This window comes from Stegostoma tigrinum, unplaced genomic scaffold (assembly GCF_030684315.1).
Source record: "Stegostoma tigrinum isolate sSteTig4 unplaced genomic scaffold, sSteTig4.hap1 scaffold_112, whole genome shotgun sequence".
NCBI lineage: Eukaryota > Metazoa > Chordata > Chondrichthyes > Orectolobiformes > Stegostomatidae > Stegostoma > Stegostoma tigrinum.
This window is the reverse complement of record NW_026728063.1, coordinates 638468-659324: the sequence shown is the minus strand read 5'-3', so window position 1 is coordinate 659324 and position 20857 is coordinate 638468. Positions and strand designations below refer to the sequence as shown.

The window sequence follows — 20857 nt, the reverse complement described above, 5'->3', positions numbered from 1 at the left end:
CCTATCCCCTCCCTACCTCCCCACCTGTACACTCCTGTCTACCTATCTTCTTTTTTATCCATCTTCGGTCCGCCTCCCCCTCTCTCCTTATTTATTCCAGTTCCCTCTCCCCATGCCCCTCTCTGATGAAGGGTCTAGGCCCGAAACGTCAGCTTTTGTGCTCCTGAGATGCTGCTTGGCCTGCTGTGTTCATCCAGCTCCACACTTTGTTATCTTGCACTATTGATATGGACTGGTTTGTCACTAGAATTTATTACCCAGGCAAAGTGTGTCACGACTTCAGTTGATCTGAGCTCTTAACAGCAGATGGAGCCTCAAGTTAATGCCTCTTCTGAATGCTGGCTTCTCCGACAATCCAAATTCCTCAGTACTTCATTGAAGTATTACCCTAAAAATTATGCTTAAATATAAATTACAGCTTGAAGCCATAACCTTCTAATTTATTGTTGAGAGCTCTACTAGTTTATAACAGAACTAGAACGGACCTGGAATGGATACGGGATGGTTTTCTTGAGCAATATGTTGAGGAACCAACTGGAAAGCAGTGCATCTAAGACTGGGTGCTGTGTAATGAGAAGGGAATCATTGCCAATCTAGCTGTGCAAGATTTCTTCGAGATGAGTGGCCGCAACATGATAGAATTTTTTCAATCAAGATGGAGAGTGTGAGAGTTGATTTGGAGACCAGGGTGCTGCATCTGAATAATGAAAGCTGAAGATATGAGGCATGAAATTAGCCTTGATAGATCACAAAGAGTTGCTTAAAGGGATGACAGTGGATAGGCAATGGCAAACATTTAAGGAGCACGTGGGCGGACTGCAACAACTGTTTATTCCTGTCTGGCATGAAAGCAAAATGGGTAAGAGGACCAATCCATGACTTAACAAAGGCAATTAGCGATAGTATCTGATCCATGGAAACAACATTTGAGGATTGGCAGCATAGTAGAATTTAGCAAAGAAGGACCAAGGGATTGATTAAGAAGGGGTAAATGCAGTAAAGTAAGCATACAGGGAACATAAAGACTGACAGAGTTTCTATAGATACGTGAAGAGAAAGAGACTGGTAAAGACAAATGTTAGGAAGGGGTTGACCAGTCAAGGGAAGACAGACAGGTCAAGGAGGCAGGGCTGACGCTGGTAGGTAGGAGGTGGGGTGGGGTTAGGGTGTAACCCTAACCCGAACTCTCACCCTAATCTCCACCCCACCTCCTACCTACCAGCATCATCCCCTCCTCCTTGACCTGTCTGTCTTCCCTTGACTGACGAACCTCCATCATAACTCCCCAACAACACTCACCTTTACTGGCTCCAGCGCCGCCTCTTTGATCTGTCTCCACCTATCTTCTCCTCTATCCATCTTCTATCCACCTCCCCTTCTCTCTTTATTTATTTCAGAATCCCCTTCCCCTCCCCCATTTCTGAAAAAGGGCCCAAACCCGAAACGTCATCTTTCCTGCTCCTCTGATACCGCTTGGCCAGCTGTGTTCATCCGGCTCCACACCTTGTTATCTCAGATTCTCCAGCATTGGCAGTTCCTCCCGTCTCTGAACTGGTCTGTTGGCTTTCGTTCCGAGAGGTTTCGAGTACAGAAGCCGGAATGTGGTGTTGCAGTTACGCAGCACCTTGGTGAAGCCGCACCTAAAATAGTGTGTGCAGTTTTGTGCTCCTTTTCTGCGGAAGGATGCTGTTGCTCTCATAGTTTATCAGTGCAGCGCATGTTTATCAGCCTGTTTCCCGGAATGGCAGGTCTGATGTATGCTCAGAGATTGACTCGGTTAGGATTGTTCTCGCTGGAATTCAAATGAATGAGGTGACTTATAAAATTCGAACAGGACTGGACAGGATAGATGCAGTTCCCAGTGGTGGGTGTGTCCAGAACCAGGGGTCACAGTATGAGGATTCAGGATAGACGATTTCGGAGGTATTTCTTCACCCAAAGAATGGTGAGTCCGTGGAAATCATTACCAAAGCAAGCAGTTCATGTCAAAACATTGAACGTATTCAAGATATGGCTGGATATAACACTTGGGGTGAATGGGATCAAGTGTTATGGAGAGAAAGCAGGATTAGGCTGTTGAGTTGGATGGTCAGTCATGATCATGAAGAATGGTGGAGCAGGCTCAAAGAGCCATTTGGCCTCCTCCCTGCTCCTAGCTTCCATGTTTACAATAGTCACTGTCTGAAATGCAAAGCTTGAGCAATTGTGCAACTTTGAACTGGGTGCTGGTAGTTTGGTCAGTAACGAAGTTAGGTAAGGCTCGGCAGGACAGTGCTCATTGTTGTTTCTAACATTTTCACCGTGCAGGACTTAGTCCTTGCTCTGCTTCAAGCGAAGAAGTGAGCTAATTGGAGATATCTACAACTTGTTAAGGTTCCAAAGGTTGAAAGTGATGTGGGGATGTGTGGTATTGTTCATCAAGTACATCATGAAGATAAATAAGATAAAAGATAAAAGAATGACGAGAGTAAGATGAGGGCCAATCAAGGACAGTAGTGGGAAGTTGTGTGTGGAGTCAGAGGAGATAGGGGAAGCACTAATTGAATATTTTTTGACAGTATTCACTCTGGAAAACGACAATGTTGTCGAGGAGAATACTGAGATACAGGCTACTCGACTAGCGTTTTGTACAGTCACGGGATTTATAGGGATTGACTTCCGGAGCCATGATGTCATGCTCCAACTGTACAAAATGCTAGTGCAGCCTCATTTGGAATATTGCGTGCAGTTCTGGTCGCCCCATGACAGGAAGGATGTTGAAGCATTGGAAAAGGTGCAGAGGAGATTTACCAGGATGCAGCCTGGTCTGGAGCACAGGCCCTATGAAGAAAGGCTGAGAGACTTGGGTCTGTTCTCATTGGAGAAAAGGAGGCTAAGGGGGGATTTAATAGAGACATATAAGATGATCAGAAAATTAGATATTGTGGACAGTGAGAGTCTTTTTCAGAGGATGATGATTTCAGCTTGTACAAGGGGGCATAGCTACAAATTGAGGGGTGATAGATTTAAGACAGATGTCAGAGGCAGCTTCTTTACTCAGAGAGTGCTATGGGCGTGGAATGCCCCGCATGCCAAAGTAGTTAACTCAGCCACATTAGGGGCATTTCAACAGTCCTTGGATAAGCATATGGATAATGATGGGATTGTGTCAGGGGAGGGGCTTAGATTAGTTCACAGGTCGGCGCAACGTCGAGGGCCGAAGGGCCTGTTCTGTGCTGTATTGTTCTATGTTCTATGTTCTATAATGGATATCACAAGTAGATGACTGATGTGTATACTGTGCATTGTCAAATGGTTCAAATTTTAGAACTTTTAAGGCATTTGATAAGGTTCCCCATGGAAGGCTCATTCAGAAGGTCAGGAGGAATGGGATACAGGGGAACTTAGCTGCTTGGATACAGAATTGGCTGGCCAACAGAAGACAGCGTGTGGTAGTAGAAGGAAAATATTCTGCCTGGAAGTCAGTGGTGAGTGGGGTTCCACAGGGCTCTGTCCTTGGGCCTCTACTGTTTGTAATTTTTATTAATGACTTGGACGAGGGAATTGAAGGATGGGTCAGCAAGTTTGCAGACGACACAAAGGTCGGAGGTGTCGTTGACAGTGTAGAGGGCTGTTGTAGGCTGCAGCGGGACATTGACAGGATGCAGAGATGGGCTGAGAGGTGGCAGATGGAGTTCAACCTGGATAAATGCGAGGTGATGCATTTTGGAAGGTCGAATTTGAAAGCTGAGTACAGGATTAAGGATAGGATTCTTGGCAGCGTGGAGGAACAGAGGGATCTTGGTGTGCAGATACATAGATCCCTTAAAATGGCCACCCAAGTGGACAGGGTTGTTAAGAAAGCATATGGTGTTTTGGCTTTCATTAACAGGGGGATTGAGTTTAAGAGTCGTGAGATCTTGTTGCAGCTCTATAAAACTTTGGTTAGACCGCACTTGGAATACTGCGTCCAGTTCTGGGCGCCCTATTATAGGAAAGATGTGGATGCTTTGGAGAGGGTTCAGAGGAGGTTTACCAGGATGCTGCCTGGACTGGAGGGCTTATCTTATGAAGAGAGGTTGACTGAGCTCGGTCTCTTTTCATTGGAGAAAAGGAGGAGGAGAGGGGACCTAATTGAGGTATACAAGATAATGAGAGGCATAGATAGAGTCGATAGCCAGAGACTATTTCCCAGGGCAGAAATGGCTAGCACGAGGGGTCATAGTTTTAAGCTGGTTGGTGGAAAGTATAGAGGGGATGTCAGAGGCAGGTTCTTTACGCAGAGAGTTGTGAGAGCATGGAATGCGTTGCCAGCAGCAGTTGTGGAAGCAAGGTCATTGGGGTCATTTAAGAGACTGCTGGACATGTATATGGTCACAGAAATTTGAGGGTGCATCCATGAGGATCAATGGTCGGCACAACATTGTGGGCTGAAGGGCCTGTTCTGTGCTGTACTGTTCTATGTTCTATGTTCTAACTGAAAAGTGCCTGGTCTACCTCAAATTGCCATGGAAAACCAAAGCTTCTCAAAAGTTTGAGCTTAAGCAAGTAATTCATGCTGCTGCTGTATAGTGGTTATGTGAATGATATTTTCCCCTAGCAGGATGCTGTTGTCAGTCCAAAAATAATCCTCATTGCATTGACCAACATTGTCTGTGAAATTTGCAGCCAGTATTATGCCAGACATATAGGTCATGTATGATAATGATTGGCCGACTGAAAACTGCTTGTTTGTAATGAGCAGAGCACACCGCACCGGCACGTGTGAGATGCTTTCTCTTTTCCACAACCAAGGACCCCAACATGGTTCGCAGAACTTTCACTTTGATCCATTTCACAAAATTCGGCCCTCATCCATTCCACCTATCCCAGAATCATAAATTCTCCTTATTCTCAGCTTGTCCCTCCATCAACCTCTGCGTTCAGCAGATTATCTTCCAGCATCTTCACCAGTATCCCCTTTCAGCATTCCAAAGTGACCATTCCCTCTGTAGTCCACTCCTCAGTCACCAAGCAAGGTCCCAAATACACTTGTAAAGTGAAACAGCGATTTACCCGTACTTCATCTGTTCAAACGTACAGGTATATTCAATTTTTCCAGTGTTTTCTCTGCAAAGGGGAAATGATACATTGATTAGGTGATTATCCTGCGGTACACCCTCATTCAGTCCACAAGAGTGGACTTGTCAACCACACGACATGTTTTTCTTCTCGTATAAATTATTCCAATTGTTTGAAATATCATGTTCTTGCGTTTGTTCCATTGGGTGTAAGACAAAACTGCTTTGGTAATAAAAGTCTCTCTGAAATGAAAGACACAAATGCAAGGTATTTCCGGCTGGTAGACAGGAGGTCGGAAAACTCCCAAAAATTCTCAAGGGAATGCTTGTGATGAGGTGGAGGGTAGAAGAAATTATGTTACGAAACATTATTTTTTGCAAAAGCTTGGTAACACAATGGTAATTTTTTTTTAAAAAATCAAAGGTTGTGTCCAGAAGAGGTGTGAATAGCTACATAGGCATCTGAATGCAAAAAGGGATACAGGAGCAAGATGGAAGCGTAGGTTCTGATCTAAATTGGTTGAACTTAATATTGGACCAGAAGGCTAGAAAGTGACAAGACAGATGATGAAGTCTTGTTCCTCAAACTTGTATTAAGGTTGTTGACTAATTGATTGATTTATTGTCACGTGTACCAAAGTAGAGTGAAAATCTTTATTTATGAGTGGTACAGGCAGATCATAGTAAGCGAAGGATATACAGATGAAAATGACAGAGGCATGCAGGTTACATTGAACAGAGCATGCGCTCAGTGAGATCAATGTTAGCAAGATCAGCGTTATTTCAGGCTAGAGAGTCTATTTATCAGTCTGATAACAACTGGGAAGAAGCTGTTCCTAAAACTGTTGGTGTGTGTGTGTTCAGGCTTCTGTACCTGGTGCCTGATGGAAGAGGATGTAGGAGATCATTACGTAGGTGCGATGGGTCTTTGGTGATGCTGGCTACCTTTCCGCAGCAGTGAGCCATGTAAATGGAGTCCTTGGATGAGAGGTTGGCTTCCGTGATGATCTGGGCTGTGCACACCCGCTTCTGGAGTTTCTCACAGTCCTGGGCAGAATAGTTGCCACACCAGGCCATTTTACACTTGGACAATGTGCTTTTAATGGTGCATCTGTAGAAATTGGTCAGGCCAAATTTCCTGAGCCGCCTGAGGAAGGAGAGGCATTGTTGTGCCGCCTTGACCAACGTATTTTCGTGGAAAGTCCAGGACGGGTTGTTGATTATCATCATACCGGGGAACTTGACACGCTCCACCCTCTCAACCTCAGTTCCATTGATATACATCAGGGCGTGTTCTCCTCCTGTCTTTTGAAATCAGTGATCAGTTCTTTAGTTTTGCCGACATCAAGAGAGAGGTTGTTCTCTGCACCACGTCACCAAACCCTTTGCCTCCCTTCTGTATTTTGATTCATTGTTAGATATCCATCCCACTGCAGTGGTGTCGTCAGTTAACTTGCAGATGGCGTTAATTTGGAATTTGGCAACACAGTCATGGGTGCACAAGGAGTGCAGTAGGGGGCTGAGGAAACATCCTTAGAGGGCACTAGTGTTATTGTGGAGGAGGGGCAGTTACCTATCTTCACTGTGGTTTTGGGTCAGAAAGTTAAGGATCCAGTAGCAGAGGGCAGAGCAGAAACCTAGGTCATAGAGTTTTGAGATCAGTCTGGAGGGGATAATAGTGTTGAAGGTGGAGCTGCAGTCAATGAGCAGGATTCCTACATAGCTCATTGTGCACATTGCTGCCAACGACATCGGTAGAAAGAGGGTTCACTGAATCCCTACAGTGTAGAAACATTCAGCCCAACAGGTCCACACCTACCCCTGCAAGGCTAACAAACCTGGTAGCTACGGACAATTTAGTGTGGTCAATCCACCTAATTTGCACATCTTTGGACTGTGGTAGGAAACTGGAGCACCTAGCGAAAACCCTCACAGACATGGGGAGAATGTGTAAACGAAGAGTCACCCAAGGGTGGAATTGAGCCCAGGTCCCTGGTACTGTGAGGCAGTAGTGCCAACCACTGCACCACCTTGTTGCCCTTGAGACTTTCTCCAAGGCTACCCTTGTGTCTGAAGGGACTCTTTTTCCCCCCATTCTCACTAACACATTTAGTATGTCGTACAATCCCGTAGCAGCAATATCTTTTAGAGTGTGGGAAGAAATGGGAGTAACTGGAGGAAACTCAAACAGTCATGGGGAGAATGTGCAAACTCCACACAGACAGTTGTCCACAACTGGAATCGATCCTGGGGCCCTGTCACTGTAAGGCAGTGGTGCTAACCACTCAGCCACTGTGCTGTGGCATTTAGGTCCCGCAAAATGAGTACAAGAACTAGAATGATGAATATTCAACCTTTCGCACAAAAAGTTGGTCAGAGCTAGGACTCATACTAATCACTGTAACACTGTTTCTGAGACAACAAGGTGGAGAGCTGGATGGACACAGCAGGACAAGCAGCATCAGAGGAGTAGGAAAGCTGATGTTTCTGAAGAAGGGTCTAGGCCCGAAACGTCAGCTTTCCTACTCCTCTGATGCTGCTTGGCCTGCTGTGTTCATCCAGTTGTACACCTCGTTAACTCCGATTCTCCAGCATGTGCAGTTCCTGCTATCTCTCCAGAACACTTTTTGTTTTGTTCACAGCAATGACAGAACACATTTTGAGAGAAAATAATGCAGCCATATACACAACATTGATGAAAGATACTTTCTCATTTCCAAATGTTAAGGAAAGCGTTGTATGAAAATTATATTCTGTCACAGAATTTGGACACACTCTGGTTTCTTCCTGTGTTGCCTAAAACGTATGCCATGTTTTTCGACCTTTGATTTCTCAGCATTTCTTCTTCTTTTGTAATGTAGTGCTGGAGGGAAACCATAATCCCAGATTGTAAGTGCTTTGAGGTTCAACATTGTCTGAGAACCCCCTCACTGTCTCTGAATACCCAAACTGATCAATAATAATCATCCTAATTGTCTGTCTTGACCTTACTGCAGCATTGCTTATTGTGTCACTGGCGGGTGACAGATCACATTGACATTTCACATCATGAAAGTAGCTGCATGAATATTTGTATTCTTGGTTCTACATTAGTGAGTTTTTGTTGCAACGTTTTGGTCTGGAAGTAAGAGGCATCTCAAAGAATGTGCTATCTGTGCTTTTGTGGAATCTGCTTTTGTACTTTGACTTTGGGTTAAGCAATGTAACATGTCCTTGCTGATTTTCCATATTTAATTCAATTAGAATTTCATTGACTCTAGGTTTTACTCTTGAAATATGATGAATGAGCAGAAGGCTATTCAGTCCATTGAGTCTGCCACTCAATGAGATCATAAAATACTGATATTCCTCGATACCACTTTCCTGCCGTTTCCCTATAGCGTTTCATTCCCATACTGTTAAAAATACTCCAGTCTGAGCATCTTAACTTTTGTACATCCCTCTGCAGGCAGTCTGGCAGTCTCATCACTTGTCTTCCATACCTATTTTTGTGTTTTCTGTAAGCTCGGTAATAGTACATTCACTTTCATCACTATGCCATTAATATTTATTCGCAACAAGAATGGCCGTGGCATTGATCCGTATGGCAGTTCACTTTTTACAGCTTGCCAACCTGGAAATGACTCCCCCTGTACCAAATGTCTGTTCTCTATTATTTGGTCAATCCCCTATCCATGTTAATATATTTCCCCAAAACTATGTGGTCTTATTAAAAGTCTTATCTGCTTGAAGTGTGATTATTTTTACAAATACCTTTTTGAATGTCACACCCTTTTATTTGTACTACTTGTAATCTCCTCATGGAATTCTTATAAATCTGTCATGCACAATTTCCTGTTTATCAAGCCGTAGTGACTGTGATTGTATTATGTATTTTAAGTGCTCTGCAATTACATCTTTTCTGATAGGCTCTTGCATTTTCCAATAACAGACATTAAGCTAACTGGCCAGTAGTTATCTTTTTTGTCTCCTTTCTTTTCTAAAATAAAGGTACTAGTCATAGCATCCCTGCAGCATGAGAGCAGGCCACTTGGCCCATTGTGTCCAAACTGACTCTCGGAAGAGCATGGCACCCAGATTCAACCAGCTGCCCAGCCCCTGCAACCTTGCATTTCCCATGGCTAATCCACCTAATCTGTGCATGTTTGGATTGTGGGAAGAGACCGGAGCAGCTCGAAGAAACCCACACAGACACGGGGATAAGGTGCAGATTCCTCACAGAAAATCACCTGTGGATGGGATTGAATCCAGGTCCCTGCCACTGTGAAACAGCATGCTACTCACTGAGCCACCATACTGCCCTGTGGGGCACTGGGACTTTTTGAAAAGCCAAGGATACTGGAGAGATTGTGATCAGTGCATCAACTATCACTATAGCTATTACTTTTAATATCCTAGGATGCAGCACTTCGGGCCCAGGGGACCTAATGGTCTTTAACCCAGTTAGTTTCCCTCATATCTTTTCTTTAGGGATAGTTGCTGTTTTATAACCTGTCCTATCATTTGCCCTTTGATTATGCAGGAATTTTGGAACACTGTCAGTGTCTTTTACTGTGACTGTATTCATTTGTGGGACATGTGTGTCACTGCCTGGCCAGTATTTCTTGCCCATCCTGAGTTGCCTCTTGAGAAGGTGATGGTGAGCTGCCTTCTTGAACCACTGCATTCTTCCTGCTGTGGGTTGACCCACAGCGCTATTAGGGAGGGAATTCCGGGATTTTGAGGGGAAGGAATGGCAATGTATTTCCAAGTCAAGATGGTGAGGGACTTGGAGGCGGTGGTGTTCCCATATGTCTGCTGCCCTTGTCCTTCTGGATGGAAGTGGTCTTGGGTTTAGAAGGTGCTGTCTGAGGAGCATTGGTGAATTTTTGCAGTGCATCTTGTAGTTCGTACCCACCGCTGCTACTGAGCATTGCAGATGGAGGGAGTGGATACTTGTAGATGTTGTACTGGCTGCTTTGTCCTGGATGGTGTCAAGCTTCTTGAGTGTTGTTGGAGCTGCACTCATCCAGGCAAGTGGGGAGTGTTCCATCGCACTCCTGACTTGTGCCTTTTAGATGGCGGACAGGCTTTGAGGAGTCAGGGGGTGAGTTATTTGATGTGATATTCCCAGCATCTGGCCTCCTCATGTGGCCACTATCTTAATGTGATGACCAGTTGAGTTTCTGGTCAATGGTAACGCCCAGCTGACAGTGAGGGATTCATTGATGGTAACACTCTTGAATGTCAAGAGATGGTCAGAGCCTGGCATTTGTGTGGCGCAAATGTCACTTGGCACTTGTCAGCCCAAGCCTGGATATTGTCCAGATCTTGTTGCACGTGAACTTGGACTGCTTCAGTGTCTGAGAAGTCAAATGGTGCTGAACATTGTGCAAACATCAGCGAACATCCCCAGTTCTGACCTTATGATGGCGGGAAGGTCATTGATGAAGTAGCCGAAGATGGTTGGGCCGAGGACACTACCCTGAGGAACTCCTGCAGAGATCTTCTGGAGCTGAAATGATTGACTGCCAGCAACCACAACCACCTTCCCATGTGTCAGGTATAACTCCAACCACCGGTGAGTTTGCCTGTGAAACCCATTGATTCCCATTTTGCTAGGGCACCTTGATGCCACACTCGGTCAGATGCAGCCTTGATGTGAAGGGTTGTCGCTCTCACTTCAGCTCTGGAATTCAGCTCTTTTGTCCACGTTTGAACCAAGGCTGTGATGGGGTCAGGAGCTGAGTGGCCACGGCAGAACCCAAACTGGGCGTAACTGAGGAGGTTATTTCTGAGCAGGTGCTGCCTGATAGCACTGTTGATGACACCTTCCATCACTTTACTGATGATTGAGAGTAGACTAATGGAGCAGTAATTGGCTGGCCTGGTTTTGTCCTGCTTTTTCTGTACAGGACACACTTGGGCAATTTTCTACCTTGTCGGGTGGATACCAGTGTTGAAACAAACTAGAACAGCTTGGCTCGGGCAGCAGCAAGTTCTGGAGCACAAATCTTCAGTACTGTTGCTGGAATGTTGCCAGGGCCCATAGCCTTTGCAGTATCCAGTGTCCCTAACCATTTCTTGATATCACATGGAGTGAATTGAATTGACAGAAGACTGGTATCTGCAATAGTGGGGATCACTGGAGGAGGCCGAGTTTGATCACCCATTCAGCGCTTGTGGCTAAAGATTTCTGCAAATGCTTCAGCCTCATGTTTTGCACTGATGTGCTTGGTTCTTCCATCGTTGAGGATGGGGACATTTGTGGTGCCTCCTCCTCCTCCAGTGAGTTGTTTAATTGTCCATTGCCATTCATGACTGGATGTGGCAGGGCTGCAGAACTTAGATCAGATCCATGGTGAGATTGATTAGCTCTGCCTATCACTTGCTGCTTTCGCTATATGGCATGCAAATAGTCCTGTTTGGTGGCTTCACCAAGTTGATTCCTCATCTTCAGGTAAGCCTGGTGCTGCTCCTGGCATGCCCTCCTGCACTCTCCATTAAACCAGGATTGATGGTAACGGTTGAGTGAGGGACATACTGAGCCACGAAGGTTGTAGATTGTGCTAGAGTTCAATTCTGCTGCTGTTGATGGCCCACAGCACCTCATGGATGCCCAGCCTTGAGTTGCTAGATCTATGTGAAGTCTGTCCCATTTACTGCAGTGATAGTGCCACACACATGATGGAGGTTGTTCTTAATGTGATGGCGGGACGTTGTTCCACAAGGACTGTGCGATGGTCACTCTTACTGATACTGACATGGACAGATGCAACTGCAGCTGGCAGATTAGTAAGGATGAGGTCAAGTATGTTTTTCCCTCTTGTTGGCTCCCTCACCACGTGCCGCAAACCCAGTCTGGCAGCTGTGTCCTTTAGGATCTGACCAGCTCGATCAGTAGCACTGGTGCTGAGCTACTCTTAGCAGTGGATATTGAAATCCCCCACCCAGAATACATTTTGTGCCCTTGCCATCCTCAGTGCTTCCTCTAAGTGTTGTTCAACATTGCAGAGTACTGATTCAGCAGCTGAGGGAGGACGGTACGTGGTAATCGGCAAGAGCTTTCCTTGGCCATGTTTAACTTGAAGCCATGAGGCTTCATGGGGTCCAGAGTCAATGCTGAGGCCTCCTAGAGCAACACTTTCCTGACTGTACACCACTGTGCCACCACCTCTGCTGGGTCTGTCCTGCCGGTGAGAGAGGACATATCCAGGGATGGTGATGGTGGAGTCTGGGACATTGTGTGAAAGATATTATGACTGTGTCAGACTGTTGATTAACTAATCTGTGAGACAGTTCTCCCAATTTTGGCACTAACCCCAAGATGTTAGTGAGGAGGACTTTGCATGGTCGACAGGGCAGTTTCTGCCATTGTCTTTTCTGGTGCCTAGGTCAATGCTGTGTGATTTATCCAGTTTCATTTCTTTGAGTCTAAGTAGTGGTTGGTCCAACTGAGTGGTTTGCGAGGCCATTTTAGAGGGCAGTTGAGAGTCAAGCTCATTGCTGAGGTCTGGAGTCATATGTGGGCCAGACCAGGTGAGGTTGGCAGATTTCCTCCCTTGAAGGACATTAGTGACAATGGATTCATGGTGATCGGTAGATTCTTAAGTCCAGACTTCTTTTTAAAATTAAACTTCCACCATCGAACCCAGGTCCCCAGAACATTTTCTGGGTTTCTGGATTAATAGGTTAATGATAATACCAGTAGGCCTTGAGGACTCATGCAAAGAATTTATTTAACTCTTCAGCCATTTCCTGGTCCCCCAATATTATTTCTCCAACCTCATTCTCTTAGGGGCTTGTATTAACTTTGGCCTGTCCTCCTTTCTATATATTTAACAAAGTTCCAGTTGCCTGTCCTGATATTATTTGCAAGTCCATCCTCAAAGTTTACCTAATCCCCTTCTTTTTTTGGTTGTTTTCTGCCTTTTAAGAATTTCTCGATCCTCTGGCTTGTGATTAATCTTTGCAACATTATATCTATTCTTTCTTTCCATTTGATAAAAGGATCCCTTTGCCTTGTCATGTAGGATAATACGATACAATGTTTTGTTTGTCTTTTCTTGCAATACAGAGTTTTTATAGAACATTACAGCATAGTACAGGCCCTTCGGACCTTGATGTTGTGCCGACCTGTCATACCGATCTTAAGCCCATCTAACCTACACTATTCCATGTGCGTCCATATGCTTGTCCAATGACGACTTAAATGCTCCTAAAGTTGGCGAATCTACCACCGTTGCAGGCAAAGCGTTCCATTCCCTTACTACTCTCTGAGTAAAGAAACTACCTCTGACATCTGTCCTATATCTTTCACCCCTCAATTTAAAGCTGTGCCCCCTCGTGCTCGCTGTCACCATCCTAGGAAAAAGGCTCTCCCTATCCACCCTATCTAACCCTCTGATTATTTGATATGTTTCAATTAAGTCACCTCTCAACCTTCTTCTCTCTAATGAAAACAGCCTCAAGTCCCTCAGCCTTTCCTCGTAAGACCTTCCCTCCATACCACGCAACCTCCTCGTAAATCTCCTCTGCACCCTTTCCAAAGCTTCCACATCCTTCTTATAATGCGGTGACCAGAAATGTACACAATACTCCAAGTGCGGCCACACCAGAGTTTTGTACAGCTCCACCATAACCTCTTGGTTCCGGAACTCGATCCCTCTATTAATAAAAGCTAAAACACTGTATGCCTTCTTAACAGCCCTGTCAACCTGGGTGGCAACTTTCAAGGATCTGTGTATATGGACACCGAGATCTCTCTGCTCATCTACACTGCTAAGAATCTTACCATTAGCCCTGTACTTTGCCTTCCGGTTACTCCTACCAAAGTGCATCACCTCACACTTGTCTGCATTAAACTCCATTTGCCACCTCTCAGCCCAGCTCTGCAGCTTATCTATGTCTCTCTGCAACCTACAGCATCCTTCATCACTATCCACAACTCCACCGACCATAGTGTCATCTGCAAATTTACTAACCCATCCTTCTGTGCCCTCATCCAGGTCATTTATAAAAATGACAAACAGCAGTGGACCCAACACCGACCCTTGCGGTACACCACTAGTAACTGGTCTCCAGGATGAACATTTCCCATCAACTACCACCTTCTGTCTTCTTTCAGCAAGCCAATTTCCAATCCAAACTGCTATATCTCCCACAATTCCCTTACTCCACATTTTGTACAATAGCCTATTGTGGGGAACCTTATCGAACCTTGCCGAAATCCATACACACCACATCAAACGGTTTACTCTCATCTACCTGTTTGGTCACCTTCTCAAAGAACTCAATCAGGTTTCTGAGGCACGACCTTCCCTTCATAAAATCACATGATACACCAACTTTGGATGCTTGTATGCTTGCTTGTTTGCTGATCAAAATTAAATAAGTGAAACAATTGCACTGAGGTCACCAATCAGCCAGCACATGACCCTTCCTGTGCATTGGCTGCATGGTTACAAGGAGGAAGAATGAAGTGTCTGGTTCAGCTCAGTGAGACAGAAGCTGTATATTTTGGAAGTTTTGGATTTGACCTTTGAACAGGACAGTTCCATTTATGTATCTAAGTTATATTTATTCACTGTTTCACAGTGGAAGGACACAGTGGAAGGATGGCAAAATGGTCAACTCAAGGATGAATCTTGGGGATGTTTACTAATAATTGCACAGTGTTTAGCATCAACAGCAAGATGTCGATAATACTCGGGCTTGAACTGATGAGTGCCAAATAATGTTTGCACCACAGAGGTGCCAGGCAATGATCATCTCTAACAAGAGAGAATCTCACCATCTTCCTTTGTTGAGTTTCAACACTGAAATTCTGTTAACAAGTTCATGGGTGTTACTACTGACTTGAACCTGCATGAGATAAGCCAGATAAATACTGTGGCTACAAGAGCACGTCTGGGAATCATGTGGTTAGTATCTCCTCTCCTTTCTCCCCAAAGCTTGTCCATCTCTGACAAGGCAAAGTTGGGAGTGTGATGGAATATGATTGCCTGGATGCCGCAGCTCCAGCAACACTCAAGAAGCTTGATGCCATCCATGCTTGATTGGCACCATTTCCATCACCTCAACATTGATGTTTGTCTACTGCTGATAGACAATAGGGGCATTGTGTACCATCTACAAAATGCACTGCAATAACTCATCTGACAGCAGTTCCCACTCGAAAAACAAGGGTAGTTCACCTGTATTGGGTACGTGTGACTGCAATAAATCAAATAAATCAGATCAAATGCTGGGCCAGAATCCTGGCCATCCCTATCTATCAGCCTTGTGCAGGGTATATATCCCAGATGAACACTTGCGGTCCATGAAGTTAGTTCAGTGCCTTTGCAACAGTGATAATGTGTGACCAATGTATGCTGGCCTTGCGCAGGACCAACATAGAGCCATCCAAATGATATAAACCAGAAGGGAGCCATTCAGCCATCTTTGTCCTTACTGACCCATAGACATCTGATGCCTTTTTTAATCCCAAATTGTTACAAACGTACATGGACCTGCAGCACTTGAAGTGCAGATCCGGGTACTTCTTAAAAGAGTTTAGAATCTCTTAGTCCAACACCAATTCAGGCAGCAAATTCCTGACACCCATCACCCTCTGCATAAAACGGATTTTCCCGCATCCCCTCTAACCCTTCTGCCACTTAGCTTGACTCTGTAACTGCTGATTTTTGAATTCTCTGCCAAGGGAAGCAGCTTCCTCCTGTCTACACTAACTCTACCCTATCTCTGCCCTTCACTGTTTTGTATACCTCAATCATGTCATCCCTCAGACTTTTCTGTTCCAAGGAAAACAGCCTCATATTTACAATTCTCCAGCTTTGGCAATATTTGAGTAAATCTTTTCTGCACTGTCTCCAGAGTTATTATATACTTCCTGGATTGTGATGAACACAACTGCACACACTACTCCAGTTGTGGCATCATCAGTATCCTGTACAGTTTTATCATGATGTCCTTACTTTGGTAATCTACACTTTTCCCAATGAGGCAAAGCATTCCCTGTGCCTTCATCAGAACATTACTGACCTGTAGTGCTACCTTTAGGAACCTGTTCACTTCCACGCTGAGGTCTCCCACTTCATCTACCCCTCTCAATATGTTCCTATTTATTGTGTATTCCCTTTATGTCCTCATGAAAAGCAATACATCACACTTAGCAGAGTTGTGCTCCATCTGTTGCTTTCCTGCCTTCTCCGCCAACCCATCTAATATCATTTTGGAACTTGGAGCTATCCTCTGTCCTATCCACCTTTTATCCAATTTTTCAACTGTCTGCCACTTTACCAATTGTGCCCCCCATGTTCAAGTCTGAATCGTTCATCTATAAAATAAATTAAAGGGGCCCCAAAATCAAGCCCTGTGAAACACCAATGGAAATTGCTTTCCGTTCAGAAGCACAGCCATGAACAATTACCCTTGTTTCCTGCCACTAAACCGATTAGTCAACACATTACTCCGTATCCCATGACCCATGAGCTTTCACTTTTTTGCACTTCTCAGGTGGGACGTTATCAATTGCTTTGCTAAAATCCATGTCGACAAATTCATTGCACAACCCTCATCGATCCTCCTTGCCACTTTCTTAAAGAATTCAACGAAATTCGTAAGTAATGACCTTTACTTGACAAAGCCTTGCTGACTATCCATGACTAGTCCATGCCTTTCTCAGTTAGTTTATTTGATCTCTCAGATCGATTTTAAAATTTTCCCACCACTAACGTAAGACAAGCAGGCTTTTAATTGTTTGGCATTTCCTTCGTACCCTTTATAAACAATGGAACCACATTTATATTCCTTCTCTAATTGATTTAAAACAAAATTTGCCTTGAGGATGATTAGTTTAGTCTTGCATGTGCTGGTGCTACCCTCCTAATGGAGGAAGGGGGACTTTTCATCCAAATTCCCTACTTGTTTCCTTTGTTTTAATTTTCTTTTCTTGTCAATATTTCACCCAGTTCCCTTTTAAGTGAAGCACTAGATTTTGCTTGAATAGTCACTTGCAGTAAAAGCATTCCCTATTCCATTATATGGAAACTTTTCCTCTAACTTTCCCATCATTGTTGTGTGAACAAATCCTGGCCTGAATCACAAGAAACAAACTGTGTCTCTTCAGAATTTTTTTTTGTTTGTTAGGGGTCTTATCTCATGAAAAAACAAAAATCAAGCTCTGTTTTTTCTGAAACTGGAACAGCAACATTAGAAGCTGCAAGTTCTTCAGTATGTTTGGGAGATCTAGAGTGAATTGTCCCGGTAACCAGATGTTCCACAACATGGTTCTGTGCTCGTGACCATTGGCCTTGAGATTGGTCTCATCTGTCCAGTATTGGAGAATCAGCCTTTGCCTGCTAGAATAGACCAATCATAAAGTCACCAATTGTAAGAGATGCAGTGTTTACCTTCCCTGCATTTGACCTTACTATTGAAATTTTTTTTACAATTATGTGGCTTCTGTCAGATGCTAGTAACTATTTGGAGCCACAGGTGAGAGCTGGTGAAGGTGAGGATGAACCCAGCATGAGCTGCTCAAAAAAAAAGTGAATCAAACAATTTTTTTTGCCCTCTCTCTTAGTCACTCCAAATCCTCTTGAAGCATCTTTGTATCTTCCTCTCAATTCTCATTTCCAACCAGTGATGTGATTTGTCAGTCACGGTGTTTTTCTGTAAATATGCCCATCTTCATCCTTTGTCCCCATCCACAGATTAGCACATTTAATATGAAGAACATAATATGAAAAACATATAGACCACATCAGATGAATTTCCCTCTTCAACACTTCTGATATCTGATAAATAGAGGCCTTCTAATGGGCATTAACATGTTGTGTCAGCATTGCTTGACTGATGCTGAAGGTTGCGGTGGTAATTAGTCTTTCTGCATTAAATGTACTTTCAATATTAGAAACTTAAGTGATTGACTACTTCATTGGAACCTAATACAATTATCAGTGTTCTTTTTTTTGACAGTGCTGATTGATTGGATTTATTAAATGGAAATGTACAGTGTTGCTTTCAAATGGTGATAATTTCTTAATGGAATTTCACGTGCAGGCACTCAGACATGAACTAATGGATAAGGAGGAGACAATCATAACTGCTTTGGATTCAGCCCATAGAAGGGCCAGAGGAGCTGTGTTGACACCTTCATGTTTAAACAGGTCAGCCACTTAATCTATTGCAGGAACAACCACTTTTCTGCAGAACACTTGGCTTTATAGAGGAGTAAGATTTTAGAAATAAAGTAATGCTAAGCTGGAGAGTGAGAAATAATGCAGGGACTCGTATGTTATTTAAAGAAACATGTTACAGTGCATGACAGAAGATTCTGTGACAGTTACTTAGAATTGTTTGTTGTGGGAACAATTGAAAATGTTTCCACTCACCTAGTGATTGTGGTAACTTCAAATTATTAGAAAATTTATAGATCAGCATCTTGAAATATGTTTTTTTTCATTTTCACAAAACGTTACATGACTTTACGTTCTGCAATGTGTTCTTAATTACCATATTCAAAAGCAAAAAGCATGTGTTTACTGTCCTACCATATTTTGGTGATGTATTGATGTGTCTCATTTTCAGAGGACACTTTTCTGCGTGCCACTAGATGTATATCAGCCATACCAAAATGCTGCCTTTGCCTGAGACAGGGAAGATCAACTGACTTTGGGGAAATGGAGAATCATTCATGAATCCAGTTACTTTCTGATCTGACAGCTTTGTGGCATCTGAATGGATAACAATTTGATCTGGTAATCTCAATTGATAGAGTGCAAATGTGTAGTGATGCATTTTGGGAGCTCTGGTAAGTGAAAGATGTTCACAATGACCAGTAGATCCCTAGAGAGCACTGAGAAACAAAGGGACCTTGATGTCCAAAAGCAAGAGTTCATGCCCTCTGCTTCTGGCCTTTCAGGCAATGTTGGATCCAACACTCCACTGAGCCTTAGATCCCATGAGCTCTTGTTTTGTTGACCAGTCTGCTATCACTGACCTTATCAAAAACATTTTGACCACATCAGATGAATTTCCCTCTTCAACACTTCTGATATCTCCTCAATAAAAATTAGATAAAATTTGCAAACCATGGCATTACCTCAACAAAGCCATGCTGACTATCCCCGAACATTCCATGTTTCTCCAAGTGCAGCGACATTTTGTCCCTCAAAATTCTTTCTGATAACTTCCCTACCACCAAGGTTAGACTGGCTTGTAACTTCTGGATCTGTCCTTTCTTCTTTTATATAAAAGTATGAGCGGTCCTCTGGCACCTGAGCTGTGGCCAGAAATGACTTGAAAAATCTTTGCCAGGACCTTTGATATCTCCTCCCCTGCTTCATAAAGTCATGCAGTATAGAAACAGGCTCACTTGATCAACATCAATGCCAACTAACAAACATCAAACTACTGATCCCATTTACCTGCACTGAGTCATTACCTACCATACCCTGGCCCTTTAAATGCTCATCTGTTGCTTCTTTAATATTGCAAGCGTATCTGCCTTCTCCACCTTGTCAGGCAGCATATTACATGTTTGTATCACTTTTGGTGAAAACACTTGCCTCAGATCCCCTCTAAATAGCTGACAGTTCACCTGAAATCTATGCCCCCTGACTTAAACTCGTCTACTCGTTCTCACAATCAATCTATGCCTCTCATAATTTTGTATACGTCGATCAGATTTCCCCTCAGCCTCCTCTGCTGCATGGAAAACGCAATTAGCCTACCAGCTTCTCCTCATAAAACTTGCATTCAATCACAAAACAACACCCTGTAACATATACTATCAACCAACCTGGCCAACATCTCTGTCTCCGGCTTGCTACAGTGTTCCAGTGAAGCCCAGCACAAGCAGACAGAACAACACCTCATTTTCTACTTGGGGACCTGACAGCCCTCCAGACTTAACATTGAGTTCTGCAATTTTAGGGCCGAAACTCTCCCATATCCCAGCGCCCCCACCCCACACACCAGGCTTTGTTACCACGCAGCCTGCCACCACACACTCCCTGTTGTTAGTGACTAACAGTCCCCATTGACAACTTCCCAGCCTGATCGTTAGCAACTCCTTTATCTGTCCACCTGTCTTTCTCTCTCTTTGGGCTCTATCCTATTGTTTCCTCCCTCCCCCACCCTCCTCCCTATTTTCGGCATAGAAACTGATGTTTTCCCAGCCACCATCAGTTCTGAGGAAGGGTCACTGGACTGGAAATGTAAACTCTGTTTTTTCCTCCAACATATGTTGCCACACCTGCTGAGCTTTTCCAGCAACTTTGTTTTTGTTCGTCATTGACAGCATCCGCAGTTCTTGTGGTTTTTATCACTAAACCTGTCAGACTCATCAATGCTCTCTAATGCTCCGACTTGTTGCTCAAATTGCTCCAATAAGAGGCACCTGCTGTACACATGGTCATGCAGACCAGCAGGAGCACTCAGCATTTGACATGTAGCGTAGGATGCACCAATCATGGGTCAGATCTTAATTCCAGGCATACCTTAACTCAACAGAACACGGATCTTTGCTTTTAATTTACTCATTCTCCTGCTTAATTGTAGGGGACAAAAACCGGTGTTCACTCTCAGGTCTCTGCTGGCATGCCTGCTTTTCAGGGAGAGCCTTATCTCACCCACTCCTCTCAATAACATTCTCTGACTGTCACTGGGCCAACCCTCTGCTCTCAGTAACACTGTCTGCCCGTCACAGGGCCCTCACCCCCTCCTCTCAGTAATACTGCCCGTCACAGGGCCCTCGCTCCCCCTCTCAGTAACACTGCCCGTCACAGGGACATCACCCACTCCTCTCAGTAATACTGCTTGCCACAGGGCCC

General features: G+C 44.2%; 1 protein-coding gene across 1 annotated transcript in view; it reads left to right on the top strand.

Moving 5' to 3' along the window:
• Nucleotides 1-18852, top strand: part of LOC132207626 (complement C5-like) — a 261625-nt gene extending 242773 nt beyond the window's left edge. The window contains exons 5-6 of the mRNA XM_059643569.1: nt 18084-18190; nt 18612-18852. The gene's annotated coding sequence lies outside the window, so the exon portion shown is untranslated. The remainder of the gene's footprint in view (nt 1-18083; nt 18191-18611) is intronic.
• The last annotated feature ends 2005 nt before the right edge of the window (nt 18853-20857 follow it).